Source organism: Esox lucius, chromosome 2 (assembly GCF_011004845.1).
Source record: "Esox lucius isolate fEsoLuc1 chromosome 2, fEsoLuc1.pri, whole genome shotgun sequence".
In the NCBI taxonomy this organism is placed as follows: Eukaryota; Metazoa; Chordata; class Actinopteri; order Esociformes; family Esocidae; genus Esox; species Esox lucius.
Window position 1 is genome coordinate 12,381,657 of NC_047570.1, and position 15,448 is coordinate 12,397,104.

The following is a 15,448-nucleotide window of genomic DNA, read 5'->3' on the forward strand; positions in this document are numbered from 1 at the left end:
GAAGACCAGACAGGAGGAAGACCAGACAGGAGGAAGATGAAGGGAGACAGAGGAGGAAAGGTAAAGATATGATTGCAGGGCCTGACAATTTATTATTCCAAACAATGCTTTTGAGATACAAAAGAATACAAAAGATACAAAAATTAGGCAAGCAATGGGAATCTGTGAGAGAATAAGAAGGAAAAATAAAGTGAGTGGAAAGAGTGAAGTGAGGAGAGTGTAGAAGAAATGTTAAGAAAAGAAACGAAAAGAGGAGAACATTTTAAGAACTAAGAGGAGGGACAAGCAATCCTGAAGAAAATACATTCTTCTGAGAAATATACAGATTAGGTTGTTATAAGTATGTATTGTATTTACCAATCTCATCATCATTTTATTTCTTTATTATGTTTTTTAGTATATATTTCACATAAACTATAGTCTCTGTTTTTAAAATGTTGCTGATTTTCTATTCCGCTCTTATTCTATCCAGACTACCAGGACCAGCGAATTGCTGTTCAGATCGGACTGTTCTGTCTTGTCGGTAGTGTTTCTGTAATACAGTTGTTTGTTTTCTCTGTCACAGTGTGCCTGTTAGACTATTTACATGAAACTGGAATTGTCCCTCTTTTTATGTCATGGATAATAACACTGGATATTTTAATAATATATTGACCGCTAAACTGGAAAAGTCCCCAGTTTTCATTTCAGAAATCTGGTCACCTTCTTGTTGATCTTACATTCAATGCACATTAGTTGAAAATTCAGCCACATGTAAGTGAAAACTATAGCTGACGTCTGACATCAAGTGGGAAGTATTTCGATCAAGCCACTTTAATTCTATAACTGCTAGACAATAAGGAGACAGCAAAGGGTTATGACACACAGTGATTGGCCAATCAGAGGATGAGGAACGTCTGTCTGAACAAGATGACAACTACGACATCATCATATAACCCACCCTCCTTATAAAAACAGGTTCTTACATAACCTTCAATGATTCACACAGGAATGTTGTACCTCTAAATGTAATTTATACATAGTTTTATCCATCCATTGCTCTGAGTCAGAAAAGTTAATTATATTTCAGTTGAAATGTTTTCACAAGAGATGCTCATCATTGTCTACATAAATACTGCAGTGTAATCTAGCACACCCTTATAATGTATTGTTTCCAAAAAGCAGGAGTCTGGATAGTTTGCCCTTGATTTTTTTGTTTCGTTTTGTCTATTACCCCAATCTAAAAGCTTATTAAAGTCTTGTAATTTGAAGGACCCCTTCACTGTCCTCAAACCTTTGTCAGACCACGTTGTATAATTTGTTGTTTGATGCTTCTTCTACATATTGAATCACTTTATGACAGTATTGAATCAAATACTTTATATTAATCTATTGATTTTGTGTTTAAGTAGCTCAAGTTGGTCAGGCAGCTGTCTGCAGAAATGGTTGCTTGACAGAAGGTTACAAGGAATTTATCTGGTAAATATGTCTGGTAAATATCACTGACTTCCAAGATAGATGTTTATGGTAAATACTGTAGACAGGGTTAGTAAGGGTTATTTGTGAATTTATTTTGTAAGATAATGTATGTTGCACACCTGTCTAATGTTTTTGCGTAAATCAAAGCAACTTAATGAAGTGGTTTACCAAAATCCTTTTAGAAATCTGTTCAAAATCAGCATACAGGTGTTATTATAAATGTGCATTGCTATTTTGATAAATATTATTCTAAACATTTCACGTAGTACTTTATTAAAGCACCTTTGGTAGTGATTGCAGGCTTGAGTCTTGGGTATGATTCTACAAGCTTGGCCAAAAGGAAGATCGCAATGTGAAGGCTTGGCAGGTCCACAATGAACAATACCTAACACCCGAGTGGAGGTGGAGAACATGCTAATATAGAGAGAGAACGAGGCGCAGGTGTTCATTATTCTGATGATTGGGACCTGGATTGCCGGCTGCGTTCAGGTACACTGGGTTGTGAGTGCGTAGTGGTGGCTGGCAAGGGAGGCGAGAGGGAGGGACGATGTGAGGACCTCACATTCATAACATTATATGTTTTAATAGCGTTTGTAATTGTTATGTTTTAGCCATATTGTAATGTATTATACGTTTTGGTAGAGCATTGTAATGTAACCTAACATAACGCAACATATTATACGTAATTGGGTGCCATGGATTTACGTAAAATAGTCTACGTAGTCTCCTGAGATCAGGTTGGCTTGAAGCTGAAGCTACTCCTGCATTGTCTTGGCTGTGTCCTTAGGGTTGTTGTCCTGTTGGAAGGTTAAACTTCGCCCCCTCTGGAGCAGGTTTTCCTCAAGAATCTGTCTGTGCTTTGCTACATTCATTTATCCCTAAATCCTGACTAGTTCCTCAGTCCCTACCTTTGAAAAACATGCTTTACCGTATTGACCAGGTGATGAGAGCGTTGCCTGTTTCTGCATCACACCTCCTCCAGCCATTAATTAAATTTGGTTTTCATCAGAACAGAGAATCTTGTTTCTCAGTCTGAGAGTTCTTCAGATGCCTTTTGGCAAACTCCAAGCGGACTGTCATTTGCCTTTTCTGTGTCTTCTGTCTTTTTATTAATTTGAAGGATAATTTGGTTTTAAGGACAAGGTTTACTTTTGTGTGGACAGTCTAGAGTGTTGTCAAAATATGGCGTGAGTTTCAAGAAGCGTGTCAACAGTTTAGAGAAAATCTAGTACACTTTCAGGAAATGTTAGCAGTTGTAAAAAACTGTGAGTGACATGACACTTTTTTTTTTATTTTACGGAGTTTATTTTCCTCATTCATTCCAGTCTAACATCAACATGAGTATGGTTAAAAACCTTTTGTGATCACAGTTCAAGGTGAGTCATACATGACATGAAAGGAGGCAGGAGAGAACTACCATAGATACAAAAAATGAATAACCAAAACCATACAAGAACATAAATGGCTCTTACAAGCTTAGTACAACTTTCATACCCTGTCAGAATCTAATATATAAGATTGTTTACACGATTGTTTGTAAACAATAGAGTTTGAAACCCAACACTGTACTGTACTACACTGCTTCCATATTTCTAATGTTTTCAAATTGGTTACATTGTTCCATCCTAGATCTTCAGATCTTTAAACACATTTCTCAAAACTGGAGAAAAGAGGAAAATGTACATTGTGTAGAATTAAATGCAATGAGATCAATAACACCCTTCTCAGTACTGATGGTGTATCTATACTATGACCCTTCCTTACAACCTTGCTGTGGATATAGGTTGAATGTGCTTTTAGCCTGGGATCTGGAGGTTATTAAATGGAAGGGAGTGGGGGGGTACAATGTGACTGACCAAGAAAATGGATAGCAGTCCATCAATCAGATGCATGCCTCAGTCGTTTAAAGCAACGTATAATTCAGCTGGTGTGGGAGGGCCAGCTACATCCTTTCAAGGGTAACAAGTCCTTTCTAAAAATGAATAAAATTATCCACATGGATTATTTTCACTCAGAGCAAGTTTCTGTACATGGAGAGTTTTTCACCTGGTAATTAATTCATGTATCAGGCAATGTCACGACTGTTTTACTAAAAGAGGATTAAGAACAAAAATGTCTTTTCTCTGACGTATCTTCTGCTCAGTCCAAAGAGAGGTTGACTGCATGTAGTCTTAATGGAAAGACACCAGGCTAAAGACATAAATAGCAGAGATAATCAGTGTCGGAGCCATGTCTGATAAGAACAAGACAAACATGGACATTTGTCACAACCCAGCTCTTACATCATGACCAACAAGGAATAACAAATGTATTAATTAAATACCTAACAAAACGTGCAACTACAAAAAAATTATCCATGTTTTGTAGGCATTTTAGGAGTGTAGCGAAAGTGATAGATGAGTGTTAAATGTGGAAGTGTTGAAGGGTGCCCTTAACCAAAAGTTGTAATTAAACATTAAAAACACCAAGCTGCACTGGGAGAAAAAAGAGAGCCATGAGTGGGAACCAGGAACATCTATCTTCTTGATTCTAATCTCCTAAACGACACAATCAGCACCATCAGTATCAATCTGCAGGAAGCAAATAAAAACACTCAGAAGGAAGCCGGCGGAGTAAGAGGACCATGACCCGTTAGAGGGATGTTGGACGTCATCAGGTTATCCTCACGGTAAAGAAGAGGACCGTGACCCGTTAGAGGGATGTTGGACGTCATCAGGTTATCCTCACGGTAAAGAAGAGGACCGTGACCCGTTAGAGGGATGTTGGACGTCATCAGGTTATCCTCACGGTAAAGAAGAGGACCGTGACCTGTTAGAGGGATGTTGGATGTCATCAGGTTATCCTCACGGTAAAGAAGAGGACCATGACCCGTTAGAGGGATGTTGGACGTCATCAAGTTATCCTCACAGTAAAGGAGAAGCACCTTGTTATATTATTTGTGCTGATCTTGCTCTGTGGGCCACCACTGGCACCAAGCTATGTTATGAAATACGGTACAACTAGCTGAAGCGGCCATTCATGGCCAGGGTTGACCCCGTGTAGTGATGCTGGAGGGAGGAGGACACTGCGTTGGTGCTGCGCCACAGCTGAAACATGACATGACCCGTGCCAAAGGCCTCGCGGTGCACCATCACCACCACCCAAGCTAGGACAACAGAGTCGGGCTGATGTTTGTCAGCAGACACTCTTTGCTCTACAGGACGTGGAGTCTGGCAAGGGACTGAGGTTGCACTGCGAGGGATGGAAGAAAGAGAGGTTCAAAGGCGGGGGAGAAAGTGTAGGGGGAGAAAGTGAGCCGGGAAGAGGAGTGTGGGAGTAATTGCCTGAATAAGAAAGCAAAGTGAAAGCAAAAAAGAGAGAGAGAGATTACTAGGTGAGAGTAAGATGCTCTTGACTGTAGAGTGGTGGGGAAAAACCTGAGTGGGGGCAGGGGGCGCTGGGCGAGGGATGGAGAGGGATGCTTGGGGGGGGATACCAGGATTCACTCCCAGTAAATAGAAAGTATTTCATTATTTGGCTAAAGGAGATAGAGAAAAGAAAAGAAACAAAGGGAGCAAATAGACAGATGGCTGCCATTCAGTAAATTACAAGCCTCAATCTATGGTATATCATATGAACATATAATGCATTCAGAAAGTATTTAGACCCCTTCATTTTCTCCACATGTTGTTGTCTTATAGACTTAATTTTTAAATGAAAAAAGTTTTTTGCCATCAATCCACAACATATATTCCATAACAACAAAGCAAAGTTGACCTGTAGTAAATTCAATTGATTATGGTTTAGAAAGGCACTCACCTGTCTGTATTAGGTCTTACGTTTCACAGTGCATGTCAGACAAAAAGAAAAGTCCAAGGAACTCACCGTAGACCTAAAACATAGAATGGTGTCGAAGGTTATCAACAATTGATGAAGCATTCAAAGTTCCCAAGAGCACAGTGGGTTGCGTGATTTTGAAATGGACGTTTTGAACAACCAATACTCTTCCTAGAGCTGGCAGTTCTACCAAACTTAATACCAGGACAAGAATGGCCTTGGTCAGGGAGGGAGATATGAGAATCTGCCAGAAGGACAACCTCTGCAGCACTCCATCAATCAAGCTTTTATGGTAGAGTGGCTAAACGGAAGCCAGTCCTAAGTAAAAGGCACTTGAAGCACTCTGAAAGCATGGGGAAATAAATTATTTGGTCCGATGAGACCAAAATCAAAAAATTAAGCCTGAAAGCCAAGTGCTATAACTCACCTCTGGGCTAATACCACCCCTACAGTGAAGCATGGTGGTGGGTAGCATCATGCTATGGGGATGCTTTGCAGCACAGGAACGGGGAGACTGGTCAGGATTGAAGGAAGGATGAACAGAGTATAGTTAAGGTCCATAAAGAAAACCTGATCCAGAGTGCACAAGACCTAAGACTGGGGCAAATACATTTTTCAGCAGAACAAAAAACATTTTCAGCCCAGACAAAGCTGGAGTGGCCTCAAGACAAGTGAATGTCCCTCAGTGGTCCAGCCCAACCCGGACTTGAACTGCATTGGACATCTGTGGATAGACCTGAAGATCACAGTTCCCCGAGACCTCCCAACCAATCTAACAACTGCCCAAATACAAGGGCTCAAAGCTGGTAGAGGACCTAAAGCTGTGATTGCTATCAGAGGTGCTTCTACGAAGAAATTGAAAAAAAAGTACTTGTAATTAGTTTATAATATACAGTTGTGCTCAAAAGTTAGCATAACCTTGGAGAATTGGTAATATATGTACCATTTGTAAAAAAAACATGAGTGAGCAGGCAAAACACATGTTTTTTTTTCACTTTCAACTGTAGGTCATAACAGAATGGCACAATCATAAAACAAAACATTGCAACAAAGAAAAACATGAACTGACCCCTATTCAAAAGTCTGCATACCCTTAGTTCTTAATACTGTGTATTGCCCCCTTTAGCATCAATGACAGCATGCAGTCTTTTGTAATAGTTGTCTATGAGGCCACAAATTCTTGCAGGTGGTATAGCTGCCAATTCGTCTTGGCAAAATGCCTCCAGGTCATGCAAAGTCTTTGGTCGTCTTGCATGATACGCATGTTTGAGATTGTGCTTAAGGTCATTGTCGTGCTGGGAAGTCCAAGAGCACAGCTTTCGTGCCAAACAATGCAAATTGTCTGCCAGTATTTTCTGATAACATGCTGCATTCATATTGCCATACATTTTCACAAGATTCCACATACCTTTAGAGCTCACACACCCCCAAAACATCAGTGAGCCACCACCATGCTTCACAGTGGGGATGGTATTCTGTTCACTATAGGCCTTGTTGATTTATCTCCAAACAAAGCGCTTATGGTTGTGACCATAAAGCCTTATTTTGGTCTCGTCACTCCTAATTACAGTGTGTCAGAAGATGTAAGGTGTGTCAAGATGTTGTGGGGCATATTGTAACTGGGCTTTTTTGTGGCATTGGCGCAGTAAAGGCTTCTTTCTGGCAACTCGACCATGCAGCTCATTTCTTTTCACGTATCGTCGTATTGTGGTTCTTGAAACAACAACACCGTCTTTTTCCGGAGCAGTCTGTATTTCTCCTGAGGTTACCTGTGGGTTTTTCTTTGTATTCCGAACAATTCTTCTGGCAGTTTTGGCTGAGAACCTTCTTGGTCTACCTGACCTTGGCTTGGTATCAAGAGACCCCCAAATGTTCTACTTCTTAAAAAGTGATTGAACAGTACTGATTGGTCTTTGCAAGGCTTTGAATATCTTTTATATCCTTTTCCATCTTTATAAAGTTTCATTACCGTGTTACGCAGGTCTTTTGACCGTTCTTTTCTGCTCCTCATGGCAATTTGGGTGATTTTTGTTATCATTATGATTTAAAAAGAAGCTAAACAACTATGTGATAATAAATGGAGTCATATGGTCACTATCCTTAAATAAAACAGTTTTTTGTATGATCAATCATATTTTCAAATCAATGCCATAATTTCACAATTTCTGCCAGGGTATGCAAAATTATGAGAATACCCCAAATTACTGTCCTTCACAGTTAATGGCAAAATTATATGAAAATATAATTAAATAATTACAGAATGTGGTGCAGAATTGCATTTCTCCAACAAAGAAAGTGTGAACAGTTTCGGGTTAGGAGGTAGTCTTTTTTTTTTTTACTTTGCTGATAAATGACAATTACCACACAGCCCTTTATCACCTTCTGAAATGTGCTCGACCAGACCCTCTGAAATGTGTGTAACCAGACCCTCAGAAATGTGTGTAACCAGACCCTCTGAAATGTGTGTAACCAGACCCTCTGAAATGTGTGTAACCAGGCCTTCAGAAATGTGCTCGACCAGACCCTCTGAAATGTGCTCGACCAGACCCTCTGAAATGTGTGTAACCAGACCCTCTGAAATGTGTGTAACCAGACCTTCAGAAATGTGCTCAACCAGACCCTCTGAAATGTGTGTAACCAGACCTTCAGAAATGTGTGTAACCAGACCTTCAGAAATGTGTGTAACCAGACTTTCTGCACTGTGTGTAACCAGACCTTCTGGAATGTGTGTAACCAGACCTTCAGAAATGTGTGTAACCAGACCTTCTGGAATGTGTGTAACCAGAACTTCTGGAATGTGTGTAACCAGACCTTCTGGAATGTGTGTAACCAGACTTTCTGCACTGTGTGTAACCAGACCTTCTGGAATGTGTGTAACCAGACCTTCAGAAATGTGTGTAACCAGACCTTCTGGAATGTGTGTAACCAGACCTTCAGAAATGTGTGTAAGCAGACCTTCAGAAATGTGTGTAACCAGACCTTCTGAAAGGTGTGTAACCGGACCTTCTGCAATGTGTGTAACTGGACCTTCTGCAATGTGTGAAACCGGACCTTCTGCAATGTGTGTAACCAGACTTTCTGCAATGTGTGTTACCAGACCTTGTGAAATGTGTTTAACAGCACTTTTGTGAAAGGTGTGACTGGATATTCTAAAATGTGTGACCAGTCCTTCTCAAAGGTTTGTGACCCGACATTCTGAAATGTCTGTGACAGGACCTTCAGAAATCTGTGTTAGCAGTGGAGTACACCTGACAAAAAGCATCTAAGTCAGAGTGGTGGGTGACAGAAGTGTGTGGGGACATGAGAGGAGGAGTGGTGGATGACAGAAGTGTGTGGGGACATGAGAGGAGGAGTGGTGGGTGACAGAAGTGTGCGGGGACATGAGAGGAGGAGTGGTGCGTGCGTGCCAGATGCGTGAGGGGACTTGGGAGGAGTAGGGGAAAAGGGAGAGATATGCTGTGTTGACTGTAGCTTGCAGCTGTGACTATGGAAGAGTGAGAGAGCGAGAGAGTGAGAGAGCGAGAGAGCGAGATCATGTGAGAAACTCAGAGCCTATGAGGGATATAGTGAGGAAAGGGTGCAAAAAAGAGGTTGACAGCAAGGGAGGAAGAGGGAGAGAGTGAGAGAGAGAAGGTGGAAGCGCAGAAGCAGTGTAGAGTGCTAATAGGTGAAAGAATTCTGTTGTGTCCATGGAGGATTTAGTGTGATGCCTGGACTATACATTCACTGTCACCACTAGCATCCTGTTATCTGGATTTTACTCCAAAAAGGACATCAATGACCATCGGACCATATACTTCACAATATTTATAGTGCTAAAAGTGGACTTTTGGCAAGGGTGGTGATAATGCAGGTAAGATTATATCTTAGATGATAAGTAAAACTGAATACCTACCAAGTGCTGAGTTATGGATATCTCCTGCATGCAGTGTGTACAGGATCTTATGTGGAACAAAATTATTAACAGATTCTGAAGCCATATGGTGTGTGGAAGGAGGCTGTGATTGTGTAGTTGTGATAATTAACTGTTAGCACGGATGTATTTGTAATCCAACATATTTGGATATGACTTACAGTTTTTTTTCAAACATGTCCTTTGCAAAGTGAACTGTTCTGATCGAAGCTTCTATGTGTGTGTACAAGTCTTCAGTCCTTTCTCTCCCAACAGTAGACACAGATAGTCACACTCCCATTACAAACCCTACAGGATGGACTACAACATTGTTAAGCACAGCAAAGATCCACACAACAGGGAAGAGTGAATTGATGGAATAGCCAGTTAATGTAAATGAAAGAATGAAGTCCTTTTCACAGAACCCTTTCAGTGCTCTTGACGATGCTCTTCACACATCCGGCATCAGCAGAACGTGTGTTTGTGAAGAGAGAGAAGGTCATAGAGAGAGGCGACAGTAGGATGAAGGGACAAGAAGAGTCATTACTGTCTCCACATCCAGCTAGACCATGACAGCAGAGAGCGCTCTGGCTTGAGGAGATGTACAGTAGATGGATGGCCAGTCCATTATTCCAGATGTGCCTGACTAGGGGCTAGCACTGAGGGAGCCCTGTTAACCCCTATTCAGGCGGCTATCCCAACGTCTCTCACCCTAAGAGACCGACACAGCACTCCTCACACAGTTATACATCCAACGCAACCGGCTACCATCCTTCCCAAATGGTTTACTACACACTCTTGCCTATCACAAAGAGATTCGACTCTGACTGAAGACAGTTATTTGAAAACGGATACAACATTCTTAGTTGAATTATTTCGTCTTCTTGTAGCCCTGGTCGTCCTGAAAATAAAATGGCAAAACTCTCCAATGTGAGGGTATTCAGGGATTGGCTTTGACTTATTGATTTTAATATACTGTTATTAATATGCAAAGCTTAGTGAAGATCTGTTCAGTTTTATTTGGAATAATAACTGAATTTAGATTGTCTTTCCACACTATTTATTTTGGGTGAACTGAATTTGACCAGACAAAATACATATATTTGACCAGACAAAACACAGTCCGTACTGTAAATAATACTAATTGTTCTAGTTGTTTATCTAATTCAACTAATTCATTTAAGTAAACATTTTAAGTTATTTAATTTGTACACCCCATGAAAAGTTGTATTTTCCATTACATATTTGGACATACGGTTATCTTCACTTCAATAATATTGACAGAGAAATGTAACAGAGGCTTAGAAAGGACACTAAAAGATTATACTTCGCAATGGTGTATTCATCAAAAATCTACAGAAATGTTCATGACGTAGAAAAAGTATAACTTTACTAGAGCTTCAACAGCTGTTGTTGCAGTTTTTTATTACAATCTTACATTATTTGCCCACTTTACAGTACTGCTTCAACTGTATAATGTTTGAGGACTTTGCTGCGTGCACTGCCCTCTTCAAGTCCCCCCACAGCATTTTGATAGGATTAAGATCTGAGCTTTAACTCGACCATTTCATAACCCTAATTTTGACCATTCTGTTGCAGCTTTGCTCTGTTTTGGATCAATGTCTTGTTTCCAGATCCATGTTTGGTTCTGCTTCAGCTTTTTGATAGGTGGCTTCACATGAATTATCTGGTAAAATCTGAAATTCACGATTAAGAAATTGGCCAAGCCCCAAAGGCCCTGCAGATTCATTGATGTCACCCTGGGACTCTTAAAGATTTATTTAAGCATCTTTCAGCTTTTCACCTATATTTGGTGGGACGACCTAGCCTATGTAGATTGCGACCTGGCTTATGAAGATTCTTCATTTCAAGGTGATCCATTTGACAAGGGAATTCAAATTTTCTGGAAATGACTTCCCAAACCCTTCTCAGACCCAAAGGCATCAATATTTTGTCTTCTGAGGGCCTTTTGATAGGTCTTCTGATCTTGCAACCTGGTCTCAGGGGACAACGCAAACTATTATACATAAATACTTGACTGCGGAATTCGTAAGATATATTATGTTATTATGTTAGGTAAAGTAACGTTAGAGTAATAATCCAGAAAAAAGTTTTAAACCCAGGACCTTCCACTGCTCCAAACAGGAACTTATTGTTTTAAGAGGCGAGTAGTGGTATTACAACATCAATATGTTACAAGGGGTTTGTTTTCTAACCTTACCCCAAACCTTAACCCTAAACTTAACCCCAGTGCTGTGATATCTAACCTTAACCCTAACCTTAACCCCAGTGCTGTGATATCTAACCTTAACCCTAACCTTAACCCCAGTGCTGTGATATCTAACCTTAACCCTAACCCTAACTCTAACTGTAACAGTAAATGCATTTATTACATATTGTAGCAACTTTGGTAAGGTCAGGACTCGCCCCCTGATATCCATAAAGCCTGTGTGGAGCTGTGGGCAGGTTGCCCACCATGAGGTCTGAACATTGTTTGAAACACGTCTTGTTCGTTTTGTTTCATTCCATTTCATAGCGTTCATACAATATTATACCTTGTAACTGCATTCGTTATGTTTTAGTTATGTTTTAGCAAATTCGTAATGTATTATACGGTAGCGCATTGTAATGTAACCTAGCATAACGTAACATATACGAAATCGGGTGCCATGGATTTACGTAAAACAGTCTACATAGTCCCCTGTGACCACGTTGCAATGATCTTGGCATGATGTGTTACCACACACCCAGATGGTTAATATCAAAGCAGTAATGATAGAAGAGAGTCCGCAACTCCAACAAAGAAATGTAATATGATAAAACACACAGATTGACAACGTTTCGATCCCATACGGATCTTCGTCAGGTCTTCGTTGTCAATCTGTGCGTTTTATCTTATTACATTTCTTTGAGCAGATTCAGTGAGATCAGAGTTCTGTCATTACCAAAAAAAAATTGTCCTGCACCTGATTAATTGGATGTGCATGTTTACACCTTTCCAGGGGCGACTGGTCATTAGGGGCAGGTGGCTGTTGTCAACATTTTATTTCATGTTCATTGGTCCCTGTCTTGCTGCTTCAGACTGTGTTCTGCCGATTCGAGTTCGCAGTAGTAGGCCATAGGCTAAGCGTGAATGTGGGGCTAGCCCCTCTCTCACAATGTAATGTACATTGTATGTGTGAAAATATTAATACGCATGCTCAGAATGTTAGTCTGATTAATGCAGATCAAACTAATTTTATGCCAAGTGGGGCTGACAGCCGGTAGCCCCACTACAGCGTAATTTTGTATTTCAGAGCTGATTGGACGTCTGTCTGTCTGGCGCCAACATTACTCGGCAAGAAGAGCAAGGAGGGTAGATTGTCTTAGCTATCTTCTTTGCTTCACAAACGCCAGAAAATTAATAAAGTGGATTTCATACTCGTTTGAAACCCTTAATTTGGAGGAGAAACTAGACGTAAAGTGACTTGGTGCCCATCAGCCACGGGATATTGTCATCACTCAAACTGGTGGTAAATGTAACCACGGGTTTAACGTGGAGTGGTTTTTGAAGAAAAGGTGCTAACGGTTAGCATACAAAAGAAGGCACTGTTTTCCATGTCTGCTATTTGGTAGAGATGGTACTTGGTTGAGGACGGGTTACAAAGATTTGAAACATGAAAGCAGCGGGAGTCATCTGGACAATGCTGTGAAATTGGGCTTACCTGGAAGGGTAAATGTCGCAGCTGCGTTGGCACGACGAGTCAGTGTGCTCCCTGAATCCTGGAATATTCAGATGCATTTTCTAGACTATGTGTGAGGCCGATTCGAGGCTTCAGAGGCACTATGACGCTCAGCCCATCTTCAAAGGGACAATCAGCACTGTACAAAATGAACTGTTAAACTGTATGTATGAAGTGTACATAGAGATGGAGGAGACATCATTTGTTGCCATACAGGCAGGTGAGACAACTGATGTCTCCTGTAAATCACAAATGGTGCTTGTGTTGCGATACATGTTGCCTGACAATACAGTGACAAAGAGGTTTCTGGAGTTTGTGGAAGTCAAAGATAAAACTGGACTCGGCCTCTCTAATAGCATCAAGGGTGTGCTGGAACCACTGAAGCTGGGAGAAAAGCTCAGACTTATTAGGGTGCGGCTGTAATGAGTGGAAACATCCGAGGGGTACAGACGCTAATGAAAGAGACATACCGACGTGTCCAGTTTGTTCACTGCTATGCTCACCAGCTGAACCTGACCTTGCAGCAACTTTGTTCAGCAAGGATGAGCATCCTGAAGGTGTTTTTTTGCAAATGTAACTGCTTTTGCCACCTTTTTCTCTGGCGTTCCAAAATGTGTTGCGGCACTTGCAACACAGAGACACATTCCAATGCCACCCGCTGTACCATGGAACTTTAAAAGTAGAACAGTCAATGCAGTTTGGGAAAACCGCGCTGCGTTGATCCTGTGTATGGAGGACATACGCATACAACCAGGATGGGATGAGGCCACGTAAATGAGGCAATCGGCCTGTCAAAAAACTCTGGGAACAACCCTTTCTGTAGCTGCAGGAATTTTTTTTTCTTCCTTATGCCAGAAGTTTAGGTTTTATACAACACTCTGCAAAAACGGCGCATCGATGGGATTAGCAGTGTGCTCACCCGTTTCAAGGAGAATGTCATGAATATGCGGAAGCAGTGGGCTGCCACTGTTCACGATGGAACAGACAAGCCAGGCCGACGAGTAGCCAACACAGCGCCGGTGATGAAGGAGGCTTGCGACACAGTCATCTCCCAGATGGAGCAGAGGTTTTCACAAAGTGACCACCTGATCGCTGCCAAGCTGGTTGATAGCTCGCTTTTCCCACAATTTGTCCTGTCATTCCCTACAGCTTGACTGTGCGGTGAAACTATGGCCTCTAGGAAACGAGGAAATCTGAGTTGAACACTCTGTACCGCCACACTGAGCTTCACACTGGTAAGACGGCCCTGTCTCTGTTATCCATCCATGAGAACAACCTAGAGGAGCCGTTTGCTGAGACCGTCACACTGCTGAAACTTCTCATAACAACACTTATGACGAGATCCGAGTCAGAGAGGAACTTTTCCACCTTGAAGAGGGTAAAAACCTTCCCTCCCAATACCATGGGACAGCCGCGACTCAACGCGTTGGCCATGTTGTCCATCTAAATCCAGCTGATTCAGCAGCTACATGACTTAATTTCCAAAGTCATCGAAAAGTTTGTCCAGAGGAAGAACCGCTGTACCACCTTTCTCTTCAAGTGAGACCTCAGCCTTGGTGAGTGAAAGCATATTTTATCATCCTGCCTTTGTGATGCTGGTCCGTGCGTTGGTCATATTTTTGTGCTGGATCGATTGATATAGATGGTGATGAGTGTCAGTGTGTCCATGCTTATCTATTAAGGTAGTTGTCATAGAATGGATCTGTATCCCTAAAAAGTTGTCTTTTCCGCTTCGTTGTGGCCTTCAGTGGTGTTGAGCTCATTGCTGTTCTCGTATGGCCCTGTAGGCACATTGGTTCTTAGCTTGGTTGCATTCCTAATTTAGGTTTGTAAATGTGACAGTGGTGATTTTACGTGTGTAAGAGTGAAGGAGAGCAATCACACAAGGTCTCTCTCTCTCTCTCCAGTATGTGTATTGCAACACCTGGTAGAAGCAAGCTGCTCTGTCGTTAAAAGTGTTTTGTGGAGCCACGCTGTTTCTTGATGTGTTAAATAAACACATCAGTAGCAAGAGGGAGTTTTGTAGCTTTACTGGTATGTATCCTATATTTTCAAATGGCTTGTGCCAATTATTTACATATAAAAACACCACTGCACCTTTCTAAGATCAAATCAGACCAGGTCTCTAATCTCTATGGAAGGCTTGGCCCTCCGAAGTGCTCTGTAATGATTTTGTAATCATTCGCACCTGATTTGGTGTAATAGTTTCTAATTGTAGCCATATTATGTGATGCTAAAGATAGGGATGGGAAAAACGAAAACTATACCCAGGAGGCATATGATTATCCTGGGCATACCAGCCACAACCCTGTGTGCCATGGGTGCACTGAGCATAGAAAGAAATAAAAGGGGGTTCAAAATCATGTAATCAATTTGATGGCACATGCCAAAAAAATTAAGAGCAGTTTTGACCAGAAATTATTTCATTTCAGGAAATTAAATGTTAAATCAAGTAGCTAGCACACACACACACACACACACACACACACACACACACAACCTGTAAAGTTAGTGGTGTTACATTGACTGGACCAAATTGCATTTTTTGGTTGCTATCTTA

At 41.3% G+C, this 15,448-nt stretch overlaps 1 protein-coding gene and 1 long non-coding RNA gene across 2 annotated transcripts in view; both read left to right on the forward strand.

Moving 5' to 3' along the window:
* Nucleotides 1-15,448, forward strand: part of LOC105030776 (adenosine receptor A3-like) — a 37,182-nt gene that overhangs the window by 16,642 nt on the left and 5,092 nt on the right. The window lies entirely within an intron of this gene.
* Nucleotides 12-1,250, forward strand: LOC109616390. The gene is made up of 2 exons (XR_002197513.1): nucleotides 12-60; nucleotides 473-1,250. It is a non-coding gene; the product is annotated as an uncharacterized LOC109616390 (long non-coding RNA).